This window comes from Scyliorhinus canicula, chromosome 18 (genome assembly GCF_902713615.1).
Source record: "Scyliorhinus canicula chromosome 18, sScyCan1.1, whole genome shotgun sequence".
In the NCBI taxonomy this organism is placed as follows: domain Eukaryota; kingdom Metazoa; phylum Chordata; class Chondrichthyes; order Carcharhiniformes; family Scyliorhinidae; genus Scyliorhinus; species Scyliorhinus canicula.
In genome coordinates, this window is record NC_052163.1 from 23,667,895 (window position 1) to 23,687,211 (window position 19,317).

Here is a 19,317-nt window from a genome sequence, read left to right on the forward strand (position 1 = left end):
CCAAGTTAGGATCCACCTGAGACGCGGCTCCATTTTCAAACCATCACATCGAAGACCCTCCTCGTCAATGAGCCTCGAAAGGTCTGGCAATCCTTAAACCGCAAACATTAAACGAAATTTCGCAACACACTTTCAATTTCCTGACATCGCGAACAATTAGTTGGCAGCAGCATCATTATTTTATTTTAAACGCGCGAAAGGAAAGCGTTGCGAGTTCGGCTGGGAATGATGATGTCCAGTTACCTCTCCTCGTCCACCATGTTCCTTCCCCCGTTGCTAAGAAACGGCGACAACAACAACAACCCCGGCCGCAGCCGGGTGTCACGTGTCCGACCGTACCACTGCTGGGGGAGGGGGTTTTAGAGATTGAGCGATGGGGGCGTCAATAATGGGAGCTGAGAGGGAGAGTTACTGACCTCCATCCCCCCCCCGGGGTGGAAACCGGTGCTCGGCCCGCTTTGAGGGGAGGCGATGAATTGTCGGCTGCGGGCACGAAGATTTAAAAGAACAATCGTCGTATTCGTCAATACTACTTATTGATTAATGTCCCGAGATGCGGTGGCTGTAAAGTGGGCGTCGCTCTGCCCCCCGTCCCCCAGTCACTCGGCTCCTGGCGGGCGGTCGGCTCCGATCCCGGATCGGCCCCACTCCCCGCACACAATGAACCGGAACTCCTTCCTGTTCTGCCAGCGTCCCTCCTGCTTCAACGTGTCTCACTCACAATAAGCAGGGAAAAGGTCGGGGTGCCGCCGAGCACGACTCTGTCCTCATGTAGTCTTTCTGAAGGCACGTCGGGTCAGCCACACTTGAGCTGCGAGGGGCTGAGAACCTTCCTTCCACTTCTCCTTCCGAGTCGCCGCGTCTCGTTGCAAAGGTATTTGGAGTTGGTTTGCTCACAGCAAAATGCACCTTGGAGGGTTTGAGGTGCTCTTTGGCACCACGGCTGAGGAGGTGCTTCAAGAGGCGCACCTTTGTCCACTGAGGGAGGTTAGCAGCTGTGGGGAGCTGGCCACTTCAGACCCACAGCAAAGGCAGTAACAGTTTTGTTTACATTGACAAATAAGACTGCATTTGTTTTTACAGTCATTAAAAACAAAATCCTAGTTTCCTCATCACTGAAGGCACTGTTGAGTGTTGTTTCCCAAGCTTTCAAGATTTAGCACTGCTGCCCCTCACCCGGTGCCAGGGAGCCCGGGCTCGATTGGAACCCAGGGTAGCTGTGTGGAGTTTGCACGGTCTCCCCATGTCTGCGTGGGTTGTTTCCTTTGGGTGCTCCAGTTTCCTCCCATAGTCCAAAGATGTGCAGATTGGCCATGCTAAATTGGCCCATGGTATCCAAAGTTAGGTGGGCTTCTGGGAATGGGAGTGTGCCTAGGTAGGGTGCTCTTTTGGAGGGCTCGTGCAGACATGTTGGGCTGAATTGCCGCCTTCTGCACTGTCGATTCTGTGGGATTTCACCAACCAGACATACTGTAGGTGTGAACCTGGACAACGAATGTTGGCAAGTTATTTGACCCTGGATCTGGAGTAAGACACCTTTTTGATTGAAGACGAGAACAAAGATTTGGAATTGTATATGTTGAGAAGAGGAAGTCACTGGAGGTTAGCAAGGACATTGATGAATGTGATTTAGCCTAGGACAAGATATGAACGAGTTGGAGTTTGTGTGAGGTGGCATTTGGGAGGGTGGTAAAGAGGTAATTGGAAAAGTTAGTCTTGAGCTAACAGAAATTGCTGGTGAAACTAAATGGTATGGCAATCAATTGGTTTGAAGCTAGTTCAGGGCACAAATGGAACTCTAGAAATGGTGCATCGTGTGCCTTAGCCTTCATAAGCAGTTCAGAAGAGCTTTGTTGAGCAGATTTCTAGCTTGGCTACTGAGGCACTCTCAATTACGACGCAAGAGCGAGGTCGGTAATCAAAGGCTTTAATATACAGAGAACAGGACAGCATTCGAGAGAAGTGTGCTTGCCACATGGAGCCTTATCCTATATACTGTTTCCTGGGGGCGTAGCCAGAGGCGGAGTCCCCCAGGGTTCCAAGCCTCTTAAAGGGGCACGGTATTAAAGGTAAATACCGTTCATCACAGCTACATTTCATGTCACATGTCAATGTGATAAAACTGAGGTACATGCGGAGTCAAGGTTGATAGTGGATAGATAAACCTGGGTACTATCATATGGAAATTGCAGATCTCTTCAGATAACTTATTTGAGAGACAGCATGAAGGATTCATAATGGGATACTCCACAACTATTGATGTGGGGTGAAAAGAGAACCCATTGCTAAACACATGCTGATGACATTGGAAAGGTATATACAGTAGGGGTAGAATGGGTTAGGAGGAGGAATCTTGTAAGGGGTCTAGTTTGAGGGCTATGGTGATGGCAGCATTGCCAATGGCTCAAAGTAGGTATTCAAGGAGCCCGGTGTGCAGTCCACAGTGAAGATATGGAATCAGTTGAGGATGCATTTTAGGATGGAAGGGATGTCGGTGCTAATGCTGCTGTGTGAGAATCATGGGTTTGAGCTGGCGGCGGATGGATAGTGTATACAGGAGTTGGAGGGAAATGGGGCTGGTCAAGGTGAGGGATCTGTATTTGGAGGAAGGGTCCGCCACTCTGGAGGAGCGAAGGGAGAGGTTAGAGCTGCCGAGGGGGAGTGAGTTCAGGTATCTTCAGGTTAGGGACTTTGCGCGATAGGTCTGAAGGGGGTTCCCTAGGTTGCTGGGATACATCCTGCTGGAGCAACTGCTGTTTCCGAATGTGGAAGGGGAGGGAAGAATTGGGGATTTTTTTTTTAAATTTAGAGTCCCCAATTATTTTTTCCTATTAAGAGCCAATTTAGCATTGTCAATCCACCTATCCTGCACATCTTTGGGGTGTGGGGGTGAAACCCACGCAGACACGGGGAGAATGTGCAAACTCCACACGGACAGTGACCCAGGATTTGAACCCGGGTCCTCAGCACCATAGGCAGCAATGCGAACCACTGTGCTGTCCTTGAATTGGGGATATATACGAGGGGCTGGGGGAGCAGGGAGGTGAGCGCGTGGTGAAGATCAGGGCGAAATAGGAGACGGAGTTGGGAGGGGAGATCAATTGGGGAGTATGGAGTGAGGCACTGCATAGGGTAAATGGGACATCCTCTTGTGCAAGGATGAGCCTGATACAGAATAAGGTGGTGCAGAAAGTGCATATGACTTGGGCGAGAATGAGTGGGTTCTTTCAGGGGGTAGCAGATGAGTGTGAGAGGTGTGGGCGGGGGGCCAGCGAATCACGTGTACATGTTTTGGGGTTGCGAAAAATTGGGAAGATCTGGGCGAGTGTGTTCGCGGTATTAGCCAAGATCGTGGAGGAGGAGGTGGCGATATTTGCCGTTTCAGAGAAGCCGGAGCTCATGGAGAGGAGGAAAGCCGATGTCTTGGCCTATGCCTCTCTGATTGCACGGCAGCAAATTTTGCTGGAGTAGCGGTCGGCATCGCCACCGGGGTGTAGCGGCTTGGTTGGGTGACCTGTATGACTTCCTGTGATTGGAGAAGATAAAGTATGAGTTGAGGGGCTCTTCGGGGGGGGGGGGGGGGTTGAGGAAAAGTGGGGGATGTTTGTGACCATGTTTGAGGGGCTGTTTGTCGCGGGGGTGGGTGGGGTGAAAAAGGAGAAAATCTGTACAGACTGTATAGTTGATTGTTGGGAAGTATGTTTCCCAGAGTGTTTAGTCGCTGTAACCTGTTTAGATACATGTGTGTAATAAAATTAAATTTTTTAAAAAGGAAAGGTACATACAGAATCAAATGAGTGTGACCTCTGTGTGTCATGCAGTAAAGACAATGGATAGGAATGGAGTGAAAAAAGACATTGGGTTCGTATTTATCCTTTCATGACCATAAGACATCCCAAAGTATTTTGCATCTGATCAAGTACTCTTGAATAGATATTACTATTATAATGTAGCAATATGATATGAACCAGATAATCTCTTTTAGTAAAATAAGCAAAATACTGCGAATGCTGGAACCTGAAACAAAAACAGAGGATACCGGAAAACTTTGGCAGGTCTGGCAGTAGTAAGGAGAGAAAACAGAGTTACGGTTTGAATCCTTTTGGCTCTTCATCAGAACTGGAGGAAGGGAGAAGATTTAAGATGATTATATGTGCTATATATTAAAGTGTAGCTGTGAGAGATCGCAACAAAAAGTAGCAACTTTAAGAACAAGAAGATGATGGACTGGAAGGGGTTTACATTGAGGCAATAATCTGTTTAGTTGTGGGATAAATGTTGGCTGGAACACCGCGAACTTCCATAGTGTTCTTCTAATAATGCCCTGGGGCCTTTATGTCCGCCTGAGAGGACAGACAGAGCATCGGTTTGACATCTCGTCTGAAAGTCAGCATCATGGAAGTTACCACTTCCGAATACTAATTGTAAAATATTGGAGTGAGTGCAGGAAAACAAGTAGGGATCAAACACCGCAATTGCAAGTAAAGAAGGGGCGGGGGGGGGGGGGGGGGGGGGGGGGGGGGGGGGGGGGGGGAGGAATTTGTATTTGTGAGCCAGAATTCAGCTACGGCTGAGGAACATTGTTGTGGATAGGGATGGCCTTTGTTCACCAGATAGTGAACATTCTGGATTGTAATGTTGAGCAGGTGGATGTTGGGAAAGTTGAAGGATAGTGGATGAACTGAATGTTTTGCTGCCCCCTGTCAACAAACTAGATGTCATATTTGTTGCAAAAAGAGGTTGAGACAATTAGAATGGCTACTTTGGGAAAGACGGTGACAAGTGCTTTCACAGATGAACATGCCGAGCGTAACGTAGAGGATGCCGTGGCACATCATTGAAGAACTTGAGCCTGAGATGATGATAGGAGGGGAAACTGACAGTCCAGTGTTAAGGGTATGATCAAGCGATGGAATATATGAGGGCGACTCAGTGACACACTGGTTAGCACTGCTGCCTCAGCACCAAGGACCCGAATTCAATTCCGGCCTTGGGTGACTGTATGAGATGAGTTTGCACGTTTCCCTGTGTCTGCATAGATTTCCTCCGGTGCTCCGGTTTCCTCTCTGTCACAAAGATGAACACGTTGGGTGGATTGACCATGGTACAAATTGCCCCTTAGTGTCCAAAGATGTGCAGGTTAGGTGGGGGCACGAGAATAGCGTGGGGAAATGGGCCTGGGTAGGGTGCACTTTCAGTGGGTCGGTGCAGACTCGATGGGCCGAATGACCTTCTGCACTATAGGGATTCTATGATTCTTTAGTATGTAACTGGAGTGTTCAATTGCTTAAGGATTGTCATTGCGCTTAACGCCTCAATTCAGAAGGAAATACTTTGCAGGGGACTAAAGAAATATGCATATTACATTGTGTTGATCATTTTAAAACACCTGTAAATTTGAAGCAAATATGATTTATGTAGTGTATTCCTCATCCTTGGAATTTCTGAAGCCATCTGCTGGAAGAAGGAAAGTGAGCTGTATTTTCACCAAATGCCTTTTAATCATGGTGCAAAGATGAAGTTTTTGGCCAAATCGGTGACCTTTTTGCATGGATCAATTCACATGGAGAACACCGTGAACTGCCATTTAAAGTTTCCATTATTCTCTTTCAAGGATGTAAGCTGTAAATTAAAACCGCCTTTTCATCGTTTGTGCATGTGTTTATAGCCCTCCCCAATAATTTACACAGATTGAAATATTTTGTTGTTCCAACTGAGTATAAACTATTATATATGAAAATATTTAATTGCTTCACTTTGCCGCCACTTCCAACATGTCAACTTCTGCAGTGTATAATCGGTGATAGTTTGATGCACGATTTCAGGGTATTTGGCTTACGTGATGACTGCTTCAGCTATTGACATTTCCACGGAATGCCTATACATAGAACATCTAGAAACACGATTCTCTCTGGGAACCTTATAGGGCTGGCATCCTTGGAGCCTTGACCTGCATTAGAGTTTTATGATGCACATTGAGGAAGTACTGTATTCGAAAGCATGTTTTCATTCTACTAAATTCTTGTTGAATTTTGGGCAAAATGTTTGCGAAACATTATTAAACTTTTAATAAGAAGTCTTGCAGTTTAAAGGGGCCACTTTAAAACTTGAACCAAAGCAAGTGCGGTAGTGATAATGGAAATTTGTATCCCAAATTCAAATATACTCCGTGATATTCTTATAATGAATAGTGATTATGATGTGGATCATGCTGCTTGTAACGCCAGGTGCAGATTCCACTTGCGTTGCTGACCTGTCATTTTATTATTGATTGTTGCTATGGCAGCAACTGGCTGCTTAATCCTTTGAGGGCTACAGGACTAATTCTGTATAATGGGAAATAGAGAAAGGTTTGAAATTATTATGCATGATTATTTTCTTTTGAAATACTAAAATTATTTCAATATTCAAGTAAATGGAGCAGTACGCCACGTCTGTGAGTTTAATAACTGCAGAGACAAAGGGAGAAAGGAGATGTAATTCGGCTTATACCACAAAAGAAATACAATAAAGCTATAGAGTGATAAAATATTAATTACATGAGTAAATATGAGAGAATGTTATACTGACTGAGTCATGCCTAGCCATTGTATGCACAAATTTAGCAAATATTGTTTGACTAGCAGCACAGGGCACAAATTAATTTGTCCTCTCTGTAGGAGATTGTTTCAGTGCTGCTGGCCTCTTTTCCGCCCCACTGCTTATAACTCCACTGTGATGGAAAAGCCGTACAATTCAGGATGTGCATAGTTATCCAATGACAATCTGAATAATTATACTTGGATAAGAGCTTCTGTTTACTTGACTCACAGTTTCAAGATTCTTGGCTTTAAGTTTAATTCTTGGCATTTGAATTTTTCTCTTGGCAGCATCAACACTTTGGTGTCTAAAATCAGCATTACCTCTGCCAATGTCTGCATTAACATGAGCTTACATTTACCCCCAGGCCACAAATGCAAGCTGTAAATCCATCTGCAATTCAATCTGCAACTTTTTGGGGTCTTTTTGGAGAGGGAGCAACAATGGACAATTTTTTAAATTTACTTTGTGACTTGTACTCTACAGGGATCTCTGGAATGTGCACAATATGATTTGGAATGTCAGTAGGTAACCATTGGGTATCTGCCATTATGTCTCCAACTTGGTTGAGAGGGATATGACAACAGCCTGGATAAAACAATGTCGGAATGGCTTGAAGTGCTCTTTTTGTTTATTCTTTCATGGGATGTGGGTGTTGCTGGCAAGGCCAGCATTTGTTGACCAACCGTAGTTACCCTTGAATTCAGTTGCTTGCCAAGGCATTTCGAAGGGCAATGGGCTCATTGCTCTGGGTCTGTATTCATATGTAGGCCAGGTAAGAATGACTGATTTCTTTCCCTAAAGTTGATAGTTTCATAACTAACTGAAAGTAACTTTCAATTCCAGATTTTATTAATTAAATTTAATCGGATTTGAACCTGTGTCTCCAGTGCATTAGCCTGAGCCTCTAGTTTGCTAGTCCAGTGACATTATCACTCTGCAACAGATTTGAATGGATACTGTAGATCTGTTACCATTCTCTGTCGGAGACTAATCTCTGTGCAGGAGGAGAGAAAGGAGTTCCTGTACACTCCAATTTCCACCCCCGCACCTCACTCACCAAAAATCTTACTCCTCAATAACTATTATTGCTAGGACCACTTTTTTTTCCTGCACCTAAAGGACATAGCTGGGGAAAAAAAAGATTGTTCCAAACTAGGATAATTTTAATCTACTTTGTTTTTCTGGTAACTGGAAAATTAGTATTACGCTCCTATTATTTATTATATTTTTTTCTCTATCTGCATTAATTTTGTTTGTTCTCGGTAAGACTAGATAGGTTGGAAAAAATTGATACAGCCAGTTTCAATCACTAGAAATAAATTTCATGTTGGCTGATTGAAATTAACAGGAGGCTCAGTGTGGGTTGTTTTATATTATCGGACATATTGTGGCAGGAGATAGACAATACCCATATGTCAAGTGCACTTAACTAACTAGGCCTATCAATTTTACTTGGTCAACAGATTGTTAGTAACTTGGATTTCACATTGGCTACCTGTTCAAAATGTGGCTACCTGTTCAAAATGTATCGAGGGTTGTTTGGGTACTCCTGTGAATGATTGCACATTATCGCGGTGAACCATAGGAGAATCTGTGTTTAAGTCAGTCTCTGATTTGTACCAGTCTTGGTGATAGAATGGTTGCCTTAATTGGCCTGTGAATACCTGAGCTACAAAGAAATATCAGCATGTTCCGAAACTTAAATGTTAGCAGGACCTGGAGCGGACTTTGCCTTCACAGTCAAGTAGCTCAAGCAGGCATGCTTAAAGAATGTTCAGCTGGGCAAGCACCAGTGAAATCCCAGCAGTGGTGAAACTATGCCAGCATAAATTATTTTCTTTAAAAAGAGGGGAATACTGGGAAAGGTTGGAGACAAAATAAACCTAAATTTCAGCATGCCTTCAGTACCATAAACTTTCAAGACTGTCCTAACAATCAGTGATACTTTCCCAAGGAGGAATGAACTGGCTTCTATGCAGTAGTAATTCTAATTGTTGCAAAATTGGTGTATCCAGCTGAGCCTCTGATCATAACACCCAGGCTAACCTCCTTTATAATCCAAGAATGCATGACTAGGATATTCTAGATGCCTTTCAATCAATATATGATCTAGGTTATTATTGATGAGCTGCTTTTATGATTCTTGTGTCAATTTATTTTTTATAAAGCAAGGCCTCCTACTTGCAATCATGCAGAGCCTTGTCTAAACGAGTAAATAAAAACATACTGACATATGGGTGGTGTTTGTAGAGCGGGGCTTAAAATTTATCCACAATGATTTGTACAAGTTTGTGGGCATTATTTTTATTATCTGTCTTACTTTAAACTGTCTTTTTTAAAAAACATGGTTTTTGTATTTAATTTAGTATCAGTTTCGCATTATTTTTAGCTGCTTCTTGCTCTTCATTTTTCACTGCCAGGCTATTTTTTTGTTTGTCTCCTCTACTCTTTTATTGATCTCTTTCCTCAAGTTTTCAGCTCAGTTCATATTTCTTCCCATTGGCTACTAGCATTCTTTCCTTTTTGTTGCCACGTGAGATGTCTCTTATCTCATTCCACTTTAATTTCTCCTTGGTATTTATTCCCTTCACTATGTTTAACTTGTGTTGAATCTCCATCCAAGGGCCTAAACACACTTTTCAGGAGAAGCAACGCATCACATGTACCTCCTTCAATCTGGTTTATTGCATTCGCTGCTCCCAATGTGGTCTACTCTACATTGGAGAGACTTAAGCGCAGACTGGGTGACCACTTTGCAGGACACCTTCGGTTCATCCGCAAGCAGGACCCAGACATTCCTGTTGTTTGCCCTTTTAACACACCATTCTGCTCGCACGTCGACATGTCTGTCCTTGGCCTGCTGCAATGTTCCAATGAAGCCCAATGTAAACTGGAGGAACAGCACTTCATCTTCCAATTGAGGCACATTACAGCCTTCCAGACTTAACATTGAGTTCTCAACTTCAGACTGTGAACTCTCCTCCATCTTCACTCCATTTCTATTTCTATCAATTTATTTTCATTTCTTTCACTGATTTATTTTTCCATCCCCCTTTCCTTCTCAATTTTCCTTTACCACTGTCTTCCCCCACCACACTAGGGCCATCTGTTCCAGGTTGTCCTTTGACACATTGCTTACCTTTGTTCTGCCATTCACGCATTCTGATCTCTTAATGTGCCATTAGCAGCACCCTTTTTGGCCACGATCAATACCATTTACATTCCCTTTGTATTTTTGTCCATGACATCTCCGTCAGTTCCACCCCTGCCTCCACCTATTGCTGGCCCTCTATCCAGCCCTACTGCCTCACTCCATAGGAACAGAGGATAATCTGAGGGTGAGATGAAGTAGGGTAAAAGAGGTTAATAGGGAGCATTAACACTGGCACAGACCAGTTGGGCTGAGTGGCCTGTTTTCTATGCTGTAAGATTGTTGTATCTTTATAAGGTCTGCCTATGCTACATACAATACTATAACCAGCAGGGCAGATAGGTAGCCTTCTTTTTCAGTGTGGATTAGTTTAATCTGCATTAAGATAATATCTGTTATGGATTTGCCTAGTAACGTGAATTTAACAGCAGGATGCAACTTGCCCAGCAACGGGTAGACATCTGCCTAGCGGCAGCAGCAGTCAGTATTCAAATGGCCAGATGAGATGCATCTCTCCCAGTAACAAAAAGGGTTGTGAATCTGTGGAATTCCCTGCCTAGTGAATCAGTTGAGACTTACCTCGTTGAATGTTTTTCAGGCAGACAAAGATAGATTTTTGAACAGTCAAGGAATTACGGGTTATGGTGAGCAGGTGGGTAAGTGGAACTGAGTCCACAAAAAGATCAGCCATGATCTTATTGAATGGCGGAGCAGGCTCGAGGGGCCAGATGGCCCACTCCTGCTCCTAGTTCTTATGAGATTCAAAGGCATTTAGACAGAATCTGTTGTGAATTGCTTATGAGTAGAAACAGCTTACCTAGATGATTATGATATCAAAGAGGTAAAGTCGCCATAGTCCCAGATGACCTTTTGAGGGGGAGAGCTGACTGATGGTGATTTAACCTGAGGAACACCACCCCTCAGGCGAGGGGCAAGGTTGAGAAGGTGGGCCTTCATGAATAACCTCAGTCGGTGCGGGAATTGAACCCGTGCTGTTGGCTCACTCTGCACCATGAACCAGCTGTCCAGTCAACTGAGCTAAACCTGCCCACATGCTAATGTCTGTAATCAAGCAATTTGATTGTACAGATCGCCAAATACACAGAAGGCAGAATTAAAGTGGAACAAAGGTATAATTGTCAGGACCCTCAGAAGCAAGGGAGGCCAGTTGGCATCCAGCAGCCTCCGAGACAGACAAGTCAATTTCCAGCTAACAGCTGGAGGTCAACTTTTACATCTAACAACCCCTAAGTCTTATAGATAAGGCCGTGCAGAAACCTTCGTAAAGGAGTTTCGATATCTTTGCTGTATCGGGACAAGACAGTTCCCAGACTTGATCATCCCTGTATTGTGTGGTAACTATAAGCAGGTTTCAACTTGTAGATTTATTTAATTTGGATGTTGTTTGGAGAACAGGGGACGTTTTAAAGAGTTCAGGGATCTTACATACATATTGGATCAAGGGGTACGTTCTACATAAACGCTGTGTATGTTTCGTGGTTCATGTACTTGATTGTCTTAGAGTAGTGTAATCCTGTTCATGTGTATTTGTCTTTAATTTAATAAATAGTCTTTAATAATTGTTACATGACAACTGAACTAATTATTCCTACTGGGGTTTCACTTGAGCGCTCACACTATTCCGAAAACAAAACCACCACCCCCCCCCCCCCCCCCCCCCCCCCCCCCCCACAACAAATGAACCAGTGATCCAAGTTGTGTCAGAGTAATTGCTACGAAACAAAATTCTCTTTTTAAAAATGCAGCCAGCTTTGTGGATTCTAAGAAATCACAATGTGAAGTATTGAACGGCTAGCCAATTAACTTTAACAAAATGGCAGCCAGACACACAGGTCTTCAGATTGTTACAAATATCGGGTTTCCTATTAGATTTTAATTTTCAGCGTATATGTTTGCTGTCTAACAATAGGTTCTTGTGATATGCAGCAGCGGATTTGAAAATGTCCTGTGTGACAAATCTAACAACCTCAATGAAGCTTTGGAAGAACTGGCAGCTACCCGATGAAGAAACCCAAAAGGGAATTCAGAAGAAACTTCTTTACCCAAAAAGTGGTGTGGAACTCACTACCGCCAGGGGTAGTTGAACGGAATAGTATAGATGCATATAAGGGGAATTTAACAAGCATGAGGGAGAAGGGAATAAAGGATTATGATAGATTTAGGTAAGGAAAGATGGGAACTGGCTCAAGTTGGGTATGTGCTTGCATGGTCTCTTTCTGTGCCAAAAATCCTATCTATCCTTAAATAATATGTAATATTGCTGAATACATTTTTATTTCTGTTGTGGTATTCTAATACAATGTGTTAGTAACTCACTTATACAATAAACATGCCAATGTCTAATGGCTTTCTAGCCACCCCCCCCCCCCCCCCCCCCACCCAAGTATCCAAGAACTACAAAAACTATGATGAATTTACCACTCAAGTCAGAGTGTAGAAATAAGCTAATGCAGTATTGTACTTTAGTGTATTATTGCAGTTTTTCTAATGGTACCTTTGCTCTTCTCCATATATATTAGCATTTATCCCCAAGAAGCACAGACACCAAATTCTTGAATATTGGACAAAGTGGGAAAACGCTATGTGTAAACAAAATATGGAATCATAGGTTTAATTAATTTGATTATGTTTTAATAAGATAAAAAGGTGGCTGAAATAATGGTGCATAGGTTTACACATACTCTTCTATTTTTTTTCAATAAATTTAGATTACCCAATTCTTTTCTTTCCCCCAATTAAGGGGCAATTTAGTGTGGCCAATCCACCTATCCTGCATATCTTTGGGTTGTGGGGGTGAGACCCACGCAGACACAGGGAGAATGTGCAAACCGATGGTGACCTGGGGCCAGGATTGAAACTGGGTTCTTGGCACCGTGAGGCAGCAGTGCTAACCACTGCGCCACTCAGCTTTACATTCTTCTAAGGAGCATATACAGGGTACGGCAATGTATAATGACTCTCCATGTTCGAACTTCACCCATACCACAGGAGTGGCTGTGCAATTGTAAGAGTACTGAACATAAGGTAATACACCTCCCTCATGACAACCTTTTCAAAAGGTGGATTTTGACAAAGCGAATACTGCATTCAGAAATAAATGTTGCTAGCAGGAATTGACCTTCACTCTGTTTCTCTGTTGTTTATGATTCGTTTTTGTATTATTAATTAAGAGCCTTGGTGGATTTAATGGATTTTTTTGCAGAGATCTCAAGTTTGACCCCTAATTTATGTTGTATTAATTAATTTCAGCTAATCTCCTGTAAAACGTTCCGCTATTTCTGAAAGCCAAGGAAGTGCAAAATGTGCCACGGGTCTGTTCTTGATCTCTGTGCATTGGTGCCTTTAGTTGCATTCTCTGTTGCCGCTCACACTGAACTCAAATTTGTAAAATGGCTACTTGGTAAATTACTGGATGTTTGCTAACATCAGTGGGAATATACGCTGCCAACAGCCACATTGTCTTTCATAGAGAGGGGGAAAAGGAAGTTCCAAGAGTAGTGTATGTGCATATCATCATATTCACATCTACATATAGTTACTTGGTAGTACAGAATTTTAATATTTCTGAAAAGAGAGATATGTTGTTGAAGTTTTTCATCTTGCACTCATCAGGACAAATGCATTAATACTAAATATCAAATCATAGATATAGAATTTACAGTGCAGAAGGAGGCCATTCGGCCTATCGAGTCTGCACCGGCTCTTGGAAAGAGCACCCTACCCAAGGTCAACACCTCCACCTTATCCCCATAACCCAGTAACCCCACCCAACACTAAGGGCAATTTTGGACACTAAGGGCAATTTATCATGGCCAATCCACCTAACCTGCACATCTTTGGACTGTGGGAGGAAATCGGAACACCCGGAGGAAACCCACGCACACACGGGGAGGATGTGCAGACTCCGCACAGACAGTGACCCAAGCCGGAATCGAACCTGGGACCCTGGAGCTGTGAAGCAATTGTGCTATCCACAAGGCTACCGTGCTGCCCAAAATGATCACAACAAATTAGACTCCAGGAGAAAAGGGTATTCATTGATTGCTAAGTTAGCTCTGCTTGGTTGCCATGGAGAAAGCAACAAGGAAGTGAAAGGCTCCCCAAGCTCCTGGGTAATTCAAAAAAGTGCAAGGCTTGAACATAATCCTTTTATTTGCAGATAATAGATCACTGCGTATGAATGTATGTTGCTTCTAACTAGTGTAAATGGGCCCCATTATCAACATAACTGCTTATCTTAAATCGGCCTGTTCCTTTATTTGTTCTTAGGCATAGGATAGTCTATATTTAACCAACCCATGCTTGTAAAACTAAAAACAAAATGCCTACCATTAGATGTGATTCCATATTCCAGCATTTGCTGAACAATCTTGAATATGTTGGTAGCTACAGTAACAATAGATAATTAGTTGAGCTTACAACGTGGCTCATTCATGTTTGCTAAAAGCAGCATACATTCATACACTGGAACCACTTTCTGCAAACAAAAGGAATATGTTCACGTCTTGTGCCTTATTGAATTACCCCAAAGCTAGGGGAGCTGATATTTCCCTATTGCTTTCTTCATGGTGTCCTGAAAGTCAAACTTACTTTAACATTGAGAGTGGAGGTTACATATTTCAATTCTCAGTCAGATTCTGAGCTTTTGTGCATGCGCAGAGCATGAGTGGGCTGCACACTTGTGGGCTGGCATTTTTATGTTCCTTAAGCCCAGTGCTCTGTGCAAGAAGGAAAACAGCACACCAACCTGGGTCAAGTGAGTGGGAGCACAGTGCCATTGAGAAGAAGTGACCCAGACAGGGGACAATGAGAAAGGACAGGGAGAAGTACCAAAAGAAGAATCCCTCAAAGGGGACTGGAAAATGTCCCAGTTCAGTAAAAAAGAGGAGCAAAGAAACAGGCTCCAAATGGAAACTGACTTTCGAAGAGGGCACCGGGAACCCTAGTAATTGAAGGGGGCTCAAGAAACACCTTAAAAGTCCAAGAAGGCGGTGGGAGATTGATAACTCCATGCTGCAGGCCGTTTGGTAAAAGGTACTCCCCTTCATAGCAGTGTACACCTAAGCAAAGGTGTCCCTTTGAACTCGTCAGTACGGCTGAAAAGTTGAAGTTGAGCATGTGAGTTGGTGTTTGAGTGCACACTCGGTAATCCAGGAGAACGGAATTTCGGGAGACAAGATTGAAACCCTCCGAGATAGGCCATTGTTGATCCTGTCCAAGTTGCACCGACTTGTGGAGACAATTCCAAGGCTAGATCTTCAAAGGTGAAGAGTGGAATCCCTCAGCCTGATTGTTGGATTCAGTGTTTACTGACATCTGGGTGGGTCATTGAGAAATTCATGGAATCTGTTAGGGTTGCATTTAGCATTTATTGTGTAGTGTGATATGTTCAACCACAGTTTGCCGGTTAATTCACATGTACCTCCTGTTAACCCTGACTGTTTTGAGTATAAGACAGATATTGCAAATTGTTTTATCTTTCTTATCTTTTTACAGTGAAGTTTATTTTTGTTTATCCAAAACCTGGCATGTTGTGGCTTTATTTGCTGAGCCAAGTGTCGTGAATCTCAAACTTTGACTACTTTATACTTTGGGCAGCACCGTAGCACAAGTGGATAGCACTGTGGCTTCACAGCGCCAGGGTCCCAGGTTCAATTCCCCGCTGGGTCACTGCCTGTGCGGAGTCTGCACGTTCTCCCCGTGTCTGGGTGGGTTTCCTCCCACAGTCCAAAGATGTGCAGGTTAGGTGGATTGGCCATGATAAATTGCCCTTGGTTACCAAAAAGTTTAGGAGGGGTTATTGGGTTATGGGTATAGGGTAGAAGTGAGGGTTTAAGTGGGTCGGTGCAGACTCGATGGGCTGAATGGCCTCCTTCTGCACTGTATGTTCCATGTTCTGTGTTCTAAAATGTTATTGGTCTCTAACTAAATTTTACAAAAAACCTGGGACTCTGATCAAGGATCATAATGATGGCCAGAGCTCAGCCAATCAGAGTTGACTTGCCAACCAATTGTCAACCTTTTCTCCTATAGTATAAATTGTTGTAATTATTTAGAATTTGGCATTCATGTCTTTATCCTGACGAAAAGATTTGGCAACATGTCTCTCTCTTCAGAAATATCTATATATGTTTAATAAGTAATGGGAAAATTAGAGTCCTTAACCTAAGATCTCTTAATCCATCAATGTGTTCTTTGCAATACTGCTTGAAAAATTACACTTTTCTCAGTTGAACTCCCATTTCCATAGATTGCAAATTTACAAAGCACATTGCTTGACTGGTTGTTCGAGTTTCCAGTAGGAATCTAGGAACAAGAGTAGGCGATTTTAGTCCTCAAGCCTGTTCTACTAGTCAATTATATCATGGTTTATCTGTAATTTAACTCTATAACTTTTAATTTGACTAAGTTCATTTGACATAATTATTTCTGTTGCATCTCTTTTCTACATGGTTGTACTTGTTTTTTTCCCTCAAAATCTTTATGAATTTTATTTATTTTACTTTGACATTCCAGCTGAAGGATGTTTTTATTTAGTCTAGTGTAGTCTGACAGACTGCAGCTCTCTTGTGCTGTCGTGAAAAGAATTTAATGCACACGTGATTACTGTAGTGATGTCAGGGTTCTCTCTATCTAAAAGAGAACTTTTGGTTATTTCGCAGTTCATATTTATTTAGCAGGCTGGCCTAACTAAGGGTTCTCAGATAAAATTGATAGGCGAACTCTGGACTTAAATATAGACTTTATAATGAACCTCCTGTTCATTTTGATGTTCAATCTACAAACAGTATCAACACTTTAGCCTCCCAAGTATAGATGTGCGTAGATTGCTTTCAAACACGTAGTTACCATATGCAAATTTGACTAATTTTATAATTTATAAATGTGAAAGGAATTAAATTCCTGTTAAGTCACTATTACAAATTTTCTAGCCAAGGAGCCAGAAGATGACAAAAACAGAAAATGCTTGTAATACTTAGTAGGTCAGCCAACATCTGTTGAGAAAGAAACAGAGTCAACCTTTCGGGATGTTAAGATGACCACTAGTGCCTAAAATGTAAAGTAGTTTCAAGAGTATGATATAATGAATAATTTCAATAGAAAGTGAAATGAAAGCACACACCACTGAAGTACTCTGCAGATGAGGGATCATCCGTTCAGACATGAAACACAACTTTGTTTCTCTTCACAGATGCTGCTTTGACTGCTCAGTGCTTCCAGCATTTCTGTTTTCTTTCAGATTTCCAGCATCTGCAGTATTTATGCTTTTGTAATAATCCCCGTAGATAGAGACCAATAACATTTAAAAGAAAGGAATCCCCACAGAGCCAACAAAAATATAACAGATGGACAAGATTTCACTTTTAAAAACTTGTACTGTAACAAACCAACTAAAATGCACATAATTCACATATTAATTCACAGATGAAAGATAGTTAATGTAAAAACGCAAATTTCACTTTAAACAGTTGATTCAACAAAGAGGAGCCTTTTGTAGTTACAAGCAGTCACATTACTCTGCGGGATCACGTGTAATCAGTCTTTCAAGTGAAAGAGTCTCTCACTTCCCACTCAATTGCTTCGACTTTTGAGATGCATTCACCAGCAGCTGTACTTTATCCAAAGTCTGCGGACAATGGTTACTATTGACAAAGCGCACATCTATGAACCCTCTCTCACTTGAGTCCTGACAACCCTGATGACACAGAATCCGCAGAGACTCCCTTCTCTTCGAACAGTCTTGTGGGCTCAGGCAACACTGAAACAGCAGCAATGGGTCTTGCCAATCAGCAACTTCTTGCCCTTCCTGTTGTCAGCTCTCTGCTCTTTCCAACTGGATAATACACATCATAACACAGTCTCTGTTTTATTCGCAGAGACTTGCTTGAACACCAGGATCTGTTCAAAGTCTGCAAAGAAAGCGTCTGTTCGTAGGGAACCGTACATGTTTCCTTGCTCAGTGTGTTCTGAATTGCTAAACAGAAAACATTGGCTGACCCAACCCCACTACAATTAGCTTTCTTGTTTACCTTTTGCTTCTTAGCTGCTCATCCTCTTGGCCTTTAAGGGAACCAAATTATGGGCGCGATTCTCCGGAAAGGTTTCTAAGTGAGGCAGCGAGTGGGAATAGCCTCGAGCTTCCCGGCAAGGCTGTCTGTGCATTACAACATTAATTGGTCCACTTCAGGAGGCCCCACAGGCTTCATGCTGCAAATGAATTCTCGCCAGCCGACTCAATGGGATCGCGCTCACCAGCCCTTGCTAACAAGCTCGAGCAGCACTTGCACAGCCAACCCCACTTAGCTCACAGCCATGGCGGCACGGTGGCTCAGTGGTTAGCATCGCTGCCTCACAGCGCCAGGGGCACAGGTTCAATTCCGGTCTTGGGTCACTGTCTTGTGTAGAGTTTGTACGTTCCTTCCATGCCTGTGTGGGTTTCCTCCGGGTGCTCCGGTTTCCTCCCACAGTCTAAAATCCAAAGATGTACAAGTTAGGTGGATTGACCATACTAAATTGACCTTAGTGTCCAGGGATGTACAGGTTAGGTTGGGGATAGGGCGGGGTGGACATGGGTGGAGTGCACATTCAAAGGATCGATGCAGACTTCTATGATGATACCAAGTCATCGGCCCCACCCAGGATTTGGGAGAAGCAGATCTGGGGGGCTCTTAGATGGGGTCAAAGCCAGGAGGGATGTCCTGTTGCCCCAAGGGACTCTGAAGGTGAGCCACAGGGCAGCCAGTGCCGACTGGGATGAAGTGGCAGCGGATGGCAGCTTAGGCAGTGTGACCAGGAGGACTTGCGGGCCACACGCGAGTTGGCACCAGCCCCCACCCACCCCGCAAAATCTTCACGCCACACGAACAGCCTCCCCTCAACTCTCCTTCAGCCCCCCCCCCCCCCTCCATCAAACACCCCCACCCCCACTCCACGTTGAACCGCATGTGCGGCTAACAATGCCCTCTGTGTAGCTGCAGGAGAAGCTGTCCCGCAACCATCGAGTGAGGGTCCAGACTGACGACAGGGTGGCGGACATAAGAATCATCACCTTCGAGGAACGGTCCCCAGAGGTTACGGGCTGGCCGAGGACAGTGTGGTCACCGACGCAGAGTTCGGCGCATGTTGCAGAGGTCCGGATCCATCGGGCCCCACCCGGATGACCTGTCACACGCGAGTTTTTATTGCCAAACCGCCTGACCCATCCCTCTCACTGGCCACATTAATTCTCCCGCAGGACCTCCAGCTGACTGCGCCAGCCCATCCGGGGTTGTCCCCCAGCCTCCCATGATGCCACCTCAAGAGGAGAACTCCCAGGATGCAACCATCTATTCGTCACAGCAATCATCCCCACCCTCCATCAGTGCAGGTACACGCACCTCAGTGGCCAAGGTTAGTGGTCAGGCCTCTGGGGCTCACAGTTGCTCATCAGGTGGAGGTAGTAATGTCTGTGCGAGACAACAGTCGAAGGTCTGCTGGATCTAGGTAAGAAGTCTTACAATACCAGGTTAAAGTCCAACAGGTTTGTTTCAAGCACTAGGTTTTGGAGCACTGCTCCTTCCTCG

General features: G+C 43.8%; 1 protein-coding gene across 1 annotated transcript in view; it reads left to right on the top strand.

Annotated features, from left to right (window-relative positions):
* The first annotated feature begins 472 nt into the window (after nucleotides 1–472).
* The window catches only part of tbc1d16 (TBC1 domain family, member 16), a 131,721-nt gene continuing 112,876 nt past the window's right edge, over nucleotides 473–19,317 (top strand). The window contains exon 1 of the mRNA XM_038777204.1: nucleotides 473–874. The gene's annotated coding sequence lies outside the window, so the exon portion shown is untranslated. The remainder of the gene's footprint in view (nucleotides 875–19,317) is intronic.